This window comes from Cherax quadricarinatus, unplaced genomic scaffold (assembly GCF_038502225.1).
Source record: "Cherax quadricarinatus isolate ZL_2023a unplaced genomic scaffold, ASM3850222v1 Contig756, whole genome shotgun sequence".
Classification (NCBI taxonomy): Eukaryota; Metazoa; Arthropoda; class Malacostraca; order Decapoda; family Parastacidae; genus Cherax; species Cherax quadricarinatus.
Genome location: NW_027195782.1, coordinates 120,832 through 133,350, shown reverse-complemented (window position 1 = coordinate 133,350; position 12,519 = coordinate 120,832). Strand labels below are relative to the sequence as shown.

The window sequence follows — 12,519 nt, the reverse complement described above, 5'->3', positions numbered from 1 at the left end:
TTGTACAAGAGAGCAGCCCATGTCCTCTCGCATGCTATCTCATAGAATTTTTATTGACCTAAGAAAAGCTTTTGACACAGTAGACCACGGCATCCTACTCCACAAACTTGACCATTATGATATAAGAGGCCATGCACTTGCATATTTCAAATCTTACCTTACTAATAGGTATCAGTATGTCACCATTAAAGACACAGCATCAACAACACAGCCACTTGATACTGGAGTTCCGCAGGGAAGTGTCCTTGGTCCCCTGCTCTTCCTCATATACATCACTGATCTTCCAAACATATCTCAACACCTGAACCCCATTCTCTTTGCTGACGACACGACTTATGTCATCTCTCACCCTAATCCTGCCACCCTCAACACCATTGTTAATGAGGAGCTGATCAAAATATCGACTTGGATGACAACCAATAAACTTACGCTTAACACTGACTAAACCTACTACATTATGTTTGGTAGCAGAGCAGGAGATGCGCAAATTAACATTAAGATCGGCAACACTCTAATTGCCAGGTATAATGAGGGCAAATTCCTAGGCCTATACCTCGACAACAACCTGAACTTCAGCACCCATATCCAACACATAACCAAAAAAGTATCCAAAACGGTTGGGATCCTCTCCTAGATACGATACTATGTGCCGCAAAGTGCCCTTCTCACACTATACCATTCACTTATATATCCATACCTCACCTATGCTATCTGTGCTTGGGGTTCAACTGCAGCAACACACCTAAAGCCAATAATAACCCAACAAAAAGCCGCAGTAAGAATAATCACTAAATCCCATCCCTGGCAACACCCCCCCCCTCTTCATAGATCTAAACTTACTCCCTGTTCATTACATCCACACTTACTACTGTGCAATCTACATCTACAGGACCTTAAATTCCAATATTAACTTTGACCTAAAATGCTTTCTTGATGGGTGTGACAGAACCCACAGGCACAACACCAGACACAAACATCTCTATGACATTCCCCGTGTCCGACTAAACCTTTACAAAAATTCAATGTATGTCAAAGGCCCTAAAATCTGGAACACCCTACCTGAAAATGCTAAAACTGCAGACACATTCATCACCTTCAAAACTACCATCAGAAAACATCTTATCTCTCTGATACACCCTGTCAACTAATTACACGAATACCACCTGGTGGTTAACACTTACACTCACTCACCCATTTGACCATAAACAGTAATATCAACCTCAATCTCAAAATAATGAATCTTAACTAGTCATAAGTTGGCCTGTGATACTCCAATACTGAAAGTATGTATAGTGCCAAAACAAAAGCATTCACATTGCTAATCTCACAAACTAGTATTTAGTCACTTAGCCATAATACCAACTTACCTTATAATTTTGTAATATTTTAAACCTAAGATGTAATCTAAGTCTGCCCGAAATGCCTAGCCATGCTAGGTGTTCTAGTGGTACACTCTGTAATTATTATTTTACTACATGTAAACCACACAATAACCAAATTCTGTTAACTCAGCATTGTAATCTTTATAGAGAATAAACTTTGAATTGAATTAAATTGAATTGAATATAAACATGATACATACACTCACAGAATAAAAATTGACATAAATATGAAATTTGTTTACAAAGCGGCTGTGTATGGTGTTGGAAGAATTACGTTTTCTCTAGTCAAACTGGGGGATAACTGTAGAAAAATATCCCTTTCGTATGCCTTCACTCTATATATAGCAATTCACTACCCTTGTGGGTTCAGTGCTTTTTTTTATTATGACAATAATAATAATAATAATAATAATAATAATACTAATAATAATAATAATAATAATAATAATAATAATAATAATATAATAATAATAATAATAATATAATAATAATATAATAATAATAATATCATCATTCACTCTAAAAATGATGTGTTGCATGAGAATGGGAATGTTGCTGTTTGTTTATTCTGTACTAACTTGTTCAACTTGTATACAATGTAAGAGTATTTGTATTGTGAGGTAATTATTATTATAATAAAAAAATATTGTGAGGTAAAAGTTTTACAAACTCTTACAAACATACGTGAATGAACTAAAATAGACACATATTAATACGCATTTATTTCGCCTGACCAAGTGATCGCCCACTACCTGTTCAGTTTGCGTTCTTACATTGTCTGAACTCTGTATCTCGTTCTCTTTCTCGTTTACTCTTTCGTTAACTAGTTGGCTCTCACTGACAATGGCATCTAAGTTTAGGTGTGATAAAAAGAGGAGTCGTAAGCCTCTTGCTTTAAGTGCCAAGTTAGAAGTGATTAAACTGAGTGAACATGGTAAGTCTATGACTGAGATAGCACATAAGCTTGGTTTGGCTCGTCAAACAGTTAGTACAGTTGTGAACAATAAGGAGAAAGTGTTGCGGGAAATTAAAAGTTCTTCACCAGTGAACACTAAGTTCTAAGAAAATGTGATAACGTTATTGCTGACATGGAAACACTTTTAATGGTGTGGATTGACGATCAGACTAGTCACAACGTGCCTTTAAGCCGAGCCATTATCCAGTCCAAGGCCCTAAGTCTCTTCAATTCAATGAAGGCTGAGAGAGGTGAGGAAGCTGCTGAAGATAAATTCGCAGCTAGAAGTGGCTGGTTTAATAGGTTTAAGGAAAGAGGTCAACTTCCCAACATCAGAGTGCAGGGTGAAGCTGCAAGCGCCGACAATTTAGCTGCAGAAAATTATCCACCTGAGTTTGCTGAGATAATAGAATGTGATGGATATACCAAGCAACAGATTTTTGATGTGGATGAAACTGCATTATTTTGGAAGAAGATGCCATCTAGGACATTTATTGCTAAAGAAGAGAAGTCAATGCCTGGCTTCAAAGCTGCAAAAGACAGGTTAACACTCTTGCTAGGAACTAATGCAGCTGGTGATTGCAAGTTAAAACCTATGATGATTTATCACTCAGAGAATCCTAGGGCCCTAAAGAACTATACAAAAGGCAGCCTCCCTGTTTATTATAAATCCAATTCAAAAGCTTGAATGAATGCTGATCTTTTCATAAATTGGTTCACGGACTATTTTAAGCCTACAGTTGAGGCTTACTGCAAGGAAAAGAAAATTCCTTTTAATGTTTTACTTGTTTTAGACAATGCCCTGCCCACCCTACAGCTCTACATGGTATGTACAAGGAGACAAATGTTGCTTTTATACCTGCAAACACAACTTCATTACTGCAACCGATGGACCAAGGTGTAATTGCAGCCTTTAAATCTTATTACTTAAGAAGAACTTTCATTAAGGCTGTAAATTTCCTAGACAGTGAAAAAATGCCTGGGCCTAAACAAAATAAATTAAAAACCTTTTGGGAAGGTTTCACTGTTTTGGATGGTATTAAAAATATTAGAGATGCATGGAATGAAGTTAAAGAAACTACACTCAATGGTATTTGGAAAAATCTAATTCCTGAACTTATGGACCATTTTGAAGGCTTTGAGAATCCAGTGGATGAAGTTATTGTAAATGTTGTGGATATGGCAAGGGACTTAGAATTGGAAGTGGAGCCTGAGGATGTGAAAGAATTGCTTCTTTCTCATAATAAGCCTCTAACAGATGAAGATCTTCTCATTGAAGAGCAAAGAAAGAAGTTTCATGAAGAGGAGATCCATCCTGATGATAGTCCTGTTGCCATTAAAGAAATGAAAACCCAGGATTTGGAAGAAGCTATTAACTATATAGAAATAGCAATGACAATTTTTGAGAAAATTGATCCAAATTTTGAACGAAGTTCAAAAGTGAATGCATCCCTTTCCCATGATGTTACATGCTATAAAGAAATTTTAAGGGAAAGGAAAAAAAATCCCTGAGGCAAAGTTCAATGCTTTCCTACTTTACTAAAGTATCATGCAAACCTTCAACATCAACAGTTAGCATTGAACAACCTTCAACATCAACAGCTAGCCTTGAACAGTTTTCAACATCAACAGCAACACACACTCCTTCAAGAGCTTCACACAAGTCTTCAAAATGAATAGAAGTTGAAGAATCAGATGATGGTGTACCATCTGATTTTATTCAGTAAACACCCTGCTACTCACCTCTCACACAATATTAATATTTTAAGGTAAGTAATAAGTGTACTCTGTGTGTATCTTACTTTTTATTGTGTTTTTAATGCCTATTTCCATTGCTAACTTAATGTAAGTTAGTGTAAACTTGTTGTCTGGCCTTTATTGCATATTTTGTGTGTTCTGATAATAATACTTTTGGACCTGTGTGGTAGCCGGGTGGAGGGATAACATTACGTTTTTTCTGCTCAGCCATCAGAGAAAATGTGTATGAATCTGCATTTGGGCGAACCACTCCCCCACTCCGCTTTTGTTTACAATTTTCAGCATGAATTATTCATTACTTCTCTCTTCGTTTATGATGGCATCTAAAGGTAGTTGTTCAAAACGATTAAATTCAGTGAACAAGGTATGTCGATGCTAATAATATGGCTTTGGGCCACAGTGTAGGTGACCGGTAGGTATAGCCCAGGCGGGCTACACCTACTGGCTACACCTACCGACTACCTACACTGACTTCCTACAAATAAATACTACTCACCTTTCTTCCTATATTAAGACTACACATATTTTAAGGTAAATAATGAGTGTACTGCATGTGTATTTTAACTCTCTGGGCTGTTTTAAATATCGTATATTAAGTATGAGGCGGGGAGCCAGGGCTACCTACACCTGGGCTACCTACACCAGGGCTACCTACACCTGGGCTACCTACACCAGGGCTACCTGCACCTGGGCTACCTACACCAGGGCTACCTACACCTGGGCTACCTACACCAGGGCTACCTACACCTGGGCTACCTACACCAGGGCTACCTGCACCTGGACTACCTACACCAGGGCTACCTGCACCTGGGCTACCTACACCTGGGCTACCTACACCAGGGCTACCTGCACCAGGGCTACCTACACCAGGGCTACCTACACCAGGGCTACCTACATCTGGGCTACCTACACCAGGGCTACCTGCACCTGGGCTACCTACACCTGGGCTACCTACACCTGGGCTACCTACACCTGGGCTACCTACACCTGGGCTACCTACACCAGGGCTACCTGCACCTGGACTACCTACACCAGGGCTACCTGCACCTGGGCTACCTACACCTGGGCTACCTACACCAGGGCTACCTGCACCTGGACTACCTACACCAGGGCTACCTGCACCTGGGCTACCTACACCTGGGCTACCTACACCAGGGCTACCTACACCAGGGCTACCTACACCAGGGCTACCTACACCAGGGCTACCTACACCTGGGCTACCTACACCAGGGCTACCTGCACCTGGGCTACCTACACCTGGGCTACCTACACCTGGGCTACCTACACCAGGGCTACCTACATCTGGGCTACCTACACCAGGGCTACCTACATCTGAGCTACCTACACCAGGGCTACCTACATCTGGGCTACCTACACCTGGGCTACCTACACCTGGGCTACCTACACCTGGGCTACCTACATCTGGGCTACCTACACCAGGGCTACCTGCACCTGGGCTACCTACACCTGGGCTACCTACACCTGGGCTACCTACACCAGGGCTACCTACAAGTAAGTACTACTCACCTCTCCCTCTACATTAAGATTACAAATACTTTAGGGTAAGTAATGAATGTACTGTGTGTGTATTTTACTTTTTACTGTGTTTTTAATGCCTAGTTCTATTACTAACTTAATATAATTTAGTGTAAACTTGTTGTCTGGCATTTGTATGCATTCATAAATGGAAAAAAATGGCGTTCTGCCTTCTGGCGATGTCTGCTTTCCGGCGATAGCCTGGAACCTAACCCGCCGTATAAGTGGGGCCCTACTGTATAGGCAACATAAAATTATATGAACAGGTAATATACATTATATACATTGTGACCCATTCAGGGGTCGCAACAGCTCGTCAAACATTTAGTACAGTTGTGAACAATAAGGAGAAAGTATTGCAGGAAGTTAAAAGTGCTACACCAGTGACCACTAAAGTTATAAGAAAATGTGATAACCTCATTGCTGACATGGAAAAACTTTGAATGGTGTGGATTGATGATCAGACTAGTCACAATGTGCCTTTAAGTCGAGCCATTATCCAGTCCAAGGCCCTAAGTCTCTTCAGTTCTATGAAGGTTGAGAGAGGGGAGGAAGCTGCTGAAGATAAATTCTCAGCTAGCAGAGGCTGGTTTAATAGGTTTAAGGAAAGAAGTCAACTTCACAACATAAGAGTGCAGGGTGAAGCTGCAAGCGCTGACAATTTAGCTGCAGAAAATTATCCACGTGAGATAGCCAAGATAATAGAATGTGGTGGATATACCAAGCAACAGATTTTTAATGTGGATGAGACTGCATTATTTTGGAAGAAGATGCCATCAGAGGCATGGCTAAAGTTGGTGTCACCCGGGGCGGAATCTCTGGTGTCACCCGGGACAGCATCTTTGGTGTCACCCCCATGAAATTCAAGGGTGGGGGGATGGGGAGTAAACTCTAGTTACGTCAGTACTGCATAACCAGCGACAAATGTTTAGCAATGAGAATGTTTAAGGGCCATAAACTGAACAGGAGAATACTTCTCAACTTTATTAATGATAAAATAAATAATCAGAGTAATATTGAGGAAACAAACTCAAATACCACTTTGAGTACAGCCAACAGATCCTACATTTATTCATCGTCAACAATGCCAAAAATAAAAAATAAAAAATTTGAAAAATAAAGAAAAGCATTGCAATATCAAAGAAACACTAGTTCTGATATGACCTTGAGTACAGGTAACATCTCAGTGAATTTGATCTTACATTTGACCTTGAGTACACGTAACATCACAGTAAATGTGATATTACATTTCCATGCCTTCAATTATGCAAAATCATCTGTCACATCAAAATCAATCTATCAAATAATCAAAATCAACGAAGGATTCTTCTCTTATGTTGGTGCAGCACTGATTTGTGCATTAGTGTCACCTTTGGAGACTCTATGGTGCCACCCCTTAAATGGTGTCACCCGGGGCAGCCCCCCCACCCCCCCGTCACCCCCTACCCGTACGACGCCTCTGGATGCCATCTAGGACATTTATTGCTAAGGAAGAGAAGTCAATGCCTGGCTTCAAAGCTGCAAAAGACAGGCTAACACTTTTGCTAGGAGCTAATGCAGCTGGTGACTGCAAGTTAAAACCTATGATGATTTATCACTCAGAGAATCCTAGGACCTTAAAGAACTATGCAAAAGGCAGTTTATTATAAATCCAATTCAAAAGCTTGGATGACTGCCGATCTTGTCATAAATTGGTTCACGGACTATTTTAAGCCTACAGTTGAGGATTACTGCAAGGAAAAGATAATTCCTTTTAATGTTTTACTTGTTTTAGACAATGCCCTGCCCACCCTACAGCTCTACATGGTATGTACAAGGAGATAAATGTTGCTTTTATACCTGCAAACACAATATCATTACTGCAACCGATGGACCAAGGTGTAATTGCAGCCTTTAGATCTTATTACCTAAGAAGAACTTTCATTAAGGCTGTAAATTTCCTAGAAAGTGAAAAAATGCCTGGGCCTAAACAAAATAAATTAAAAACCTTTTGGGAAGGTTTCACTGTTTTGAATGGTATTAAAAATATTAGAGATGCATGGAATGAAGTTGAAGAAACTACACTCAAAGGTGTCTTGAAGAATCTAATTCCTAAACTTATGGATGATTTTGAAGGTTTTGAGAATCCAGTGGAGGAATTGAGTGTAAATGTTGTGGATATGGCAAGGGAATTAGAATTGAAAGTAGAGCCTGAGGATGTGGAAGAATTGCTTCTCTCATGATGAGGCTCTGACAGACCAAGACCTTCTTCTGACTGAAGAGCAAAGAAAGAAATTTCATGAAGAGGAGATCCATCCTGATGATAGTCCTGTTACCATTAATGAAATGAAAACCCAGGATTTGTTAGAACCATGAGGCAAAGTTCAATGCTAGCTGAAAGTTCAATGCAGCTTAAAGAAGAGCTTACGGTTGCTAAGCTGGAGATACAGCGATTAATGGAGGAGAACAAGAGGATTTGTAGTAATCCTCCTGTTGTGAGTCCCCAGGTTAAGAGGGGAGCTTGGTCAGTGGCCGGGCAACGTGGAACCAAGCTGAGGATCAAGAAGACTGTTGGAGAGGCAGAAACAACGAGAAACCAGAAGACTACTGTGGAAACTTCCAACCCATTTTCGGTGCTACCTGACGAATGTGGGTGTTCTACTGGGAATGCCACAATGAGCTCCAAGGAACCATTGGCAGACGTGAGTGACACATCCCTAGAAACCCCAATGAAAACCATCGAGAACATCTTGACGAATTCCACAAGTGAAGGTGTAGTGCTACCTAACGAATGTGAGCCGACTACTGGGAACATCACGACGGACGTCGCCAAGGAAGGTAAAAACGTTGTTGTTGGGGATAGCCAGATTAGGTACATGGATAGGGCGTTCTGCTTGAAAGATAGGAGTAGGAGGCAGAGTGTGTGTTTTCCTGGGGCTGGGATGAAGGATATTGTTAGCCGTCTGGATGACATTTATTTATTTATTTATTTATTTATTTATTAATTTGAACATGATACAGAGAAGTACAAAAGAATACAGTTAAATGCAGCATGCCAAAGCCACTTGAATACATAGCATTACGGGCAGGCATAAAATTAACTTAAGATTAACTAAGCAATGAAGTTTTCAGTGGTAAAACATTATTGTAAACAGATAACTATTAAGCACAAATGAGTATTACAAAAACAGGTCGTACAAACAGTATTTATTTATTTATTTATTTATTTATTTAATTTGAACATGATACAGAGAAGTACAAGGAATACAATTTTTAAAGTGCAGCATGCCAAAGCCCCTTGTATGCAGAGCATTATGGGCAGACTTAATTAACTTAAGATTAACTAAGCAATGATATATTCAGTGGTACAAAAATTATTGTAAAACAGATAACAATTTAGGACAAATGAGTATTACAAAGACAGGTCATATGGTCATTTACTGTGTTGCTGTGTAATCAGTAGAATGGAGTATTCTGTTAGGTAATGAAGTTAAATAGTAACAAAGTTTGATTGGGTCATAGGTTGACATTTATGAGATTATGAGAGGTAATAGGAGCAATCCTATTATTTGTCTCAGTGCTGGAGGCAATGATGTTGGCAGATGTAGTGGTGAGGACCTGATTAGCAGGTACTTATAGGTCAGCAATAGAGATAATTAGGAGGAAAGGTGGGAACCCTGTCATATGTGGTACAGTGGAGCCTCTACTTGCGAGTTTAGTCCGTTCCATGACCTTGCTCGCAACTGGATTTGCTCGTTTGCAGAGTCAATTTTCCTCATTTAAATTAACTGAAATGCAATTAACTCTTTGAGGGTTTTGGCCGTACTAGTATGGCTTACGACCCAGGGTTTTTGACGTACTAGTACGCCTAAATTCTAGCGCCCTCAAATCTAGAGGGAGAAAGCTGGTAGGCCTACATATGAAACAATGGGTCTATGTGGTCAGTGTGCAAAGTATGAAAAAATCCTGCAGCACACAGTGCATAATGAGAAAAAAAAAAATTTTGACTGTTTTTTTGGAATAAAACAGCGACTTTGCACTGTATTTTCGTATGGTATTTATTGTGGCATTCTAGTTTTCTTGGTCTCATTTTATAGAATGGAAGACATATTACAGAAATTGAAGTGATTTTGACTGTTTTACAATAAAAAGTACCTTGAAATTGAGCTCAAAGTAGCAGAAATGTTCGATTTTTACTAAAGTTCAAAAGTAAACAAATCATGCCAAGTGTCCAATACACGTTAACTGGTGAGTCTAATATTCTTTCGCAAGTGCGCCAATATTATTTATACCATTTTTTACACTAATGCAGTAGTCTGCATAACAGTAAATCTTCTATTTTTTGTGAGAATAAAAATTCAAAGTGGAAAGCAAAAGAATATAAGAGGGGCCTTGAGACGTGACTAATGAACGGAGGAAATGTCATTTTAGTGCCAAGAATGTCTTGTTTATTCTGGACCCTATTTGGAAATTGGCATCTTTTGAAATTTGTGTGAAATTGGCAAAATTGCTAAATTCTGACCACTGTACTCGATAGTTGAAATTGATAAATGGGTGGTTTCTTGCACTCATTTGATAGAAAAAATGGAGTTCTAGCGAAATATTCATGTATTTTTGTCGACTAGTACAGTGGAATTGGCCGAAAATGGGGCTCAAAGTGGGCAAAATCACCGATGCGTAAACATCGCCGAGACCGCTAAATTCGCGAGAGCATAATTCTGTAAGTTTTCCATCAAATTTCAAACTTTTGGTGTCATTATGATCGAGAAAAGATTCTCTATCTTTTCATAAGAGAAAATTATTTTTTTTTTTTAAATTTGGCTGACCCTGAGAACGAGTCTCGGAGAGGGCCTATCGACCCTCAAAGGGTTAATCCGTTCCAGTGGAATTCTGTACTTCAATAATTTCACTAATATCAACTCTATGGCTTATTTATCTATCCCACTTCATCTAATATGACATAAACAATATAAATAACATACAAACCTGATACAGCGGTCCCTCGCTCTTCGTAGTTCTCGGGAATCATAGATTTCGGAAATCATAGGGATATTTTCGTATAAACATGGGCTTGCTTTTCATAGGTTGTCTCATGAGTAGTAGTTCGTCCAGGACGCGTATGCACGGTGTGAGCCGGGGCGGCAGCCAGTCTGGCATTGTTTACCAGTGAGCGAAGGTCCCCTTACGTGCTCCCACGAAATATTTCATAATATTCCACTCATTTTAGTGCTTGCAAGTACTAAATAAGCTACCATGGCTCCAAAGAAAGCTCCTAGTGCCAAGCCTGTGGTAAAGAAAGTGAGAAATACATTGAATTTAAGAAAAACATCATTGAACAATATGAAAGTGGCACAAATGCGGCTGAACTGTTCAGGATGTGTAAGAAACCCTACACAACCATATGTTCCATAGTGGCCAAGAAAAAGGAAATCAAGGATGCTGTTGTTGCAAAAGGGGTAACTATGCTGACAAAAATGAGATCACCAGTACTCGAAGAGGTTGAGAAGCTATTATTGGTGTGCATAAATGAAAAACAATGAGCAGGAGATACTCTTATGACTTCGATTATTTGTGAAAAGGCTAGGCAGTTGCACAACGATCTGGTAAAGAAATTGCCTGAAAATAATTGTAATGTGAGTGAATTTAAGACCAGCAAAGGGTGGTTTGAGAGATTTAAGAACTGTACTGGCATACACAGTGTGGTAAGGCATGGTGAGGCTGCCAGTTCGGACCACAAGGCGGCTGAAAAATATGTGCATGAATTCAAGGAGTACATAGAGGCTGAAGGACTGAAACCTGAACAAGTGTTCAATTGTTACGAAACAGGCCTCCTTTGGAAGAAAATGCCAAAGAGGACCTTCATTACACAGGAGGAAAAGGCAATGCCAGGACACAAGCCTATGAAACACAGGCTGACGATCATGTTCTGTGCTAATGCTAGTGGGGATTTCAAAGTGAAGCCATTACTAGTGTACCATTCTGAAAATCCCAGAGTGTTCTGGAAAAACAATGTTATGAAGAGTAAATTGTGTGTGTTTTGGAGATCTAATAGTAAGGCATGGGTTACGAGGGAAATTTTTGTAGAGTGGTTCAATGAAGTGTTTGGCCCTAGTGTGAAGAATTACCTCATGGAAAAGAAATTGGATCTCAAGTGCCTCCTAGTAATGGACAATGCACCTGCTCATCCTCCAAACTTGGATGACCTAATTTTCGAGGAGTTTGGGTTCATCACAGTAAAGTCCTTGCCCCCAAAAGCACTCCTCTCCTCCAGCCCATGGACCAGCAGGTCATTGCAAACTTTAAAAAACTCTACACCAAAGCAATGTTTCACAGATGCTTGACAGTGACCACAGACACTCACTTGACCCTAAGGGAATTTTGGAGAGAACACTTCAGCATCCTCCATTGCATAACTCTTATAGGTATGGCTTGGGAGGGAGTGACTACCAGGACTTTGAACTCTGCTTGGAGAAAATTGTGGCCAGATTGTGTCGACAAGAGGGATTTTGAAGGGTTTGGGACTGACCCTGATGAGCCTATGTCTGTTGTTAAATCATTTGTGGCACTGGGGAGTTCCATGGGGTTGGATGTGAGTTTGGAGGATGTGGAAGAATTGGTGGAAGACCAAAACGAAGAGCTCACCACTGAGGAGCTGCAAGAGCTTCAGCAGGAACAGCAACAGATCGCAGCTCAGAATCTTGCTGCAGAGGAGGAGGAAGAGAGATGGAAGAAGGTGCCTTCTTCAGAAATTAAAGAGATTTTTACTATGTAGGGTAAGATGGAAAGCTTTATGGAGAAACATCACCCTGACAAGGTTGTTGCAAACCATGTTGGCAACATGTACAGTGACAAAGTCTTGGGCCATTTTAGGGAAGTGTTAAAGAGACACCAGAAACAGAGCTCTCTCCA

General features: G+C 40.1%; 2 pseudogenes; both read left to right on the top strand.

Moving 5' to 3' along the window:
* The first annotated feature begins 2,168 nt into the window (after positions 1-2,168).
* LOC128706483 (tigger transposable element-derived protein 1-like) lies at positions 2,169-4,013 on the top strand (annotated as a pseudogene).
* A 301-nt stretch (positions 4,014-4,314) lies between these two features.
* Positions 4,315-8,204, top strand: LOC138851476 (tigger transposable element-derived protein 1-like; annotated as a pseudogene).
* The last annotated feature ends 4,315 nt before the right edge of the window (positions 8,205-12,519 follow it).